Source organism: Vanessa atalanta, chromosome 20, assembly GCF_905147765.1.
Source record: "Vanessa atalanta chromosome 20, ilVanAtal1.2, whole genome shotgun sequence".
Classification (NCBI taxonomy): Eukaryota; Metazoa; Arthropoda; class Insecta; order Lepidoptera; family Nymphalidae; genus Vanessa; species Vanessa atalanta.
Genome location: NC_061890.1, coordinates 9118055 through 9121876, shown reverse-complemented (window position 1 = coordinate 9121876; position 3822 = coordinate 9118055). Strand labels below are relative to the sequence as shown.

At 33.4% G+C, this 3822-nt stretch overlaps 1 non-coding gene across 1 annotated transcript; it reads left to right on the top strand.

The window, feature by feature from the left end:
- The first annotated feature begins 3480 nt into the window (after positions 1-3480).
- Trnam-cau lies at positions 3481-3553 on the top strand. The gene has a single exon. It is a non-coding gene; the product is annotated as a tRNA-Met (tRNA).
- The last annotated feature ends 269 nt before the right edge of the window (positions 3554-3822 follow it).

Sequence of the window (3822 nt, the reverse complement as noted above, 5' to 3'; positions counted from 1 at the left end):
AATAATATTATAAATGCGTAAGTTTGGACGGATGGATGTTCGTTACCCAATCACTTCAGAACGGCTAAAACGATATTAATGGAATTTGGTATAGAGATAGATAATATTCTAGAATATCACATAGGCCATATATCCCGGAAAAATAACTATTATTTGCGACAAATCCCCACCGGAAACTCTTGAATGCTAAAGAAAAATTCAGTAAAAGTATACAGTCAAAAAATATTGGTTAAAATTTTAAACAAATAATGAGATTAATAGGAGAACAACAACACACATAATATATAAAATAATAGACGTCACACAAATACAATATATAGTCATTATTACTAACATAAATATCAGCAATTTTATCGTCGATATCGTTCGCATCCCTAGTGTCGGTACGCGATAGGAAATTAAAATTTTCCTCTTCATTTAAAAGAAGCGCTGCCCCCGGCTAACTCCTTAATGTTCTACATCTATTTCAGTATTTTCGTACATATTATGTCTATCAATGTACTTTGTATATGTATTAAGACTTATTCTGATTATATTTACTTTGCTCGGTGGTAGTTTGTGCAAACCCATCTGGGTACCACTCACTCATACCCTTATTATTTTTAGGGTAAAGTGTATCAGGTATAAGGGACATAACATCTTAATTCTCAACATAGGTGGTGCATTTGTCATGTAAGTGATGTTTTTGTGGGGACTACTTACCGTGGAGTGGATTATTCGCCAAAATGCTTACCTATGTTAAATTAACTTATTTATATTATTTTAATATCGTTGTAATATTTCGTTGATCATATTAAAGTTAAGTCAATAAATACAATCAATTGCTGTAACGCAAATCACAATTAAATCATAAAAAATAACTAATTAGTTGTAATAAAATATATTGATTTTTATGATAATATACTTAACTCGTCTCAAGATATACTAATAGCCGACCAAAATTAAAATGATTTTCGTTTTGCTTTTGGTAACTTCCAAGTAACCATATCAATTAAAAAAGTCATATCTGTTTTTTAGGAACTTGTAAAGATTTTGGGTCTTGCTGCTCCAAGCGATTTTATTTTGAAATTAATAAGTCCAAAAAATGTCCGAGTATGCCAGAATTATTGACGCACTTAAATTGCTTCCAGCTTGATAGCTATGAGGATATATAAGATTCAAATGTGGAACTAGCCAGCAATAGTTTACCATGACATCATTAAAAGTTTGAGGAAATCATATAAGCAATTTCGAAGATATCATTTCTATTTTTAATTATAATAAGTACAGGAGGAGATGGTACTGAACGGTTTTGTCTTTGAATATTCACATAAAGATAAAAAGATCATTGAATTTAAGTACATATTTATTAATTTTACAGGCTGGTCTGCCTCAATAGTCTCCGTTTTTAACGGGTGATTGATTTAAATTTAATTCCTATTATAGAATGAAAATACAAAAGTACTGATGTAACTCTTTGTGTCTGTCTGATTAAACCACTAATTTATAGTGACGAAGCAAGGTTGAATCCCCTGGACGAACATAGAGATAAGTAGATATTCCGGTGTGCTAGCATCAGGCGCTCTAAGCATCGAAAAGTCCTAGTACGTAAGGGTATGACAAATATAGATGCTGACCGATAATAAGTTACGCACAAGGCTTTCTAGGGCACGGAAGAGTACACACTTCCAAATTCGTAAATCCTGGCTGAGAATCAAATAAATTTTTATTCGCCTGACCTTTGGATAGAACACATCCTAAGGTTCTGGACTGATATTAGACCTACGAGGAAACTATCCATAAATATTACATAACAATATTAATGTTACATGGATAAAATTAACATAAATAGGCAGAGTCTTAGGCAACAGCTAGTTGTCGGGTTTTCTTTAATAAGATTCTTGTTATACTGAAGTTGAAAACTTATATTTTCCAGAATACCGATTTCACACAAGCCATAAAATAAGTTTGCGCAGTTATAAGGTTCTCTTTGACGGTATTGAAAGAACTCAAGAAATAATTGCCTTGCCTTCAGCTTTTTCAAAGAAATGTCGGCTATGTTGAAAATTAAAAAAAAAAGTGTTGCGAGACGGCATGTTTGATTTCGTCTGAACAGAGGCAAGTATATTTAGCCTAAATACTATGAAACAGCGCCCACATAGCATCAAGAGCTCTTCTAATATATACCCTACAGATTTGTTTGTAAAACAAAAGTAATTTAAAATAAAATATCTTTTATCGATCAATTAGTTATCGACTTAAAAAAAAAATGACCATCTCAATTCTGTTTGCATAGTTTTTATGTTTGAATATTGGCTCGGCTTATTCTTGTTATTCCCTTAAAGGTCCCTTATTAGCGTTGCAGATATCCATGAGCGGTGATAGTCTTCTTCCATCAGATGATCCTCGTGATTATATTAATAGAACAGAGTCTAATAGTTCTTAGGGTTTGCTCCCTCGTGCCTCGGAAAGCACTTAAAGTTATTGTTCCTTGGCCTGAACTCATTTCGCATCGCAATTGCCCTTCCACCATTTTTAGAGTAAGTGAACTATGATAACTGTGGAACCAGCTTATATGATACGACTTGGAAACCTTCAAGAAAAGAGCGTACTCGTTTCTTCAAGGCCGGCAACGCCAGGTGCGTTGCAGATGTCCGTCAGTGGCAGTCACTTCCCATCAGGTGAGCCTCCTGCTCGTTGGCCACCTATAACATATTTAAAAAAAAAAAGATAAATTAATGTAATTACTATTTTAGAATGGCCGCCATTTTCGAAATCGGTCAGAGCGATATTATATGTCTAAAAATATATTGTTTAATTTTGCAGAGTTCTTTTAACAAGTTATATAAAATGTGAAATAAAAGTTTTTTCTACAAAGAAATAAGCATATGTTAATACAATAAGATTCTCCTTCGTCAATGTTAAGAATTTCGACCTATTGATGGATGGGAATTTGCGTAGAATCACAAACAAGACTGGGGTCCGAGACGCATAGCAGGCATTCCTGCCTGAGCAAGGGAGATTACACGTCAGTTGAGGAATCGAAGGCAGTTTAATTAAATTTGTATCAAATTATTCACTAAGAAATCGGAACTGTCTTGTGGAATTATAAAGAGATTAAAAAACCATTTTAAATTTTCGATTTTTAAATGTCCTATGAATTGATCGACACCGTCCAGGGGTGAGAACGCGTGCGTCTTAATTTTCATGTGCTTAAATTTTGTCTATAATAAATCTCATGCTGCAGGATAACGTTGTACTTATTTCATTCATATTCTGCTACATGTATAACAATATTTTTTAATCGGCTTGACCTGGGATTTGAACTTATGATCTGCAAACTTATATTTAGATTACAGAGGCATTCAAGTTGATTTTTTTTATTAATATTTGTAATGAAATAGTTAAAAATCACATCTGTCCGTGGAGATTAAAATAATATTAAGTTTATTAAAACCAAAACAATTTAAACCATTCTCAATATTCATACAAAATATCACCGCCTCGGTAGCGCAGTAGGCAGCGCGTAAGTCTCATAATCTTAAGGTCGTGAGTTCGATCCTCACCCGGGGCATTATTTTTGTTCAATAACAAAGTTAAATGTAACGATAAATATTTAACTTCGGTGGTATTATCATCTCTATATAATTACTGCCACTAATAATTTTCTTTGGTTGTCACCTATAATGCTTCGATGGGAATTCGATACGCGGCTTAGTGTTGATCGACACGAGATGTAATTAGAGTCATATATTTGATTATTAATCAACGACAAGGGTCGGCTACTTTTTGCGTGTATACGCTTGGTCGCAAATAAAGAGTCTCACAATGCATCAGTCTCAA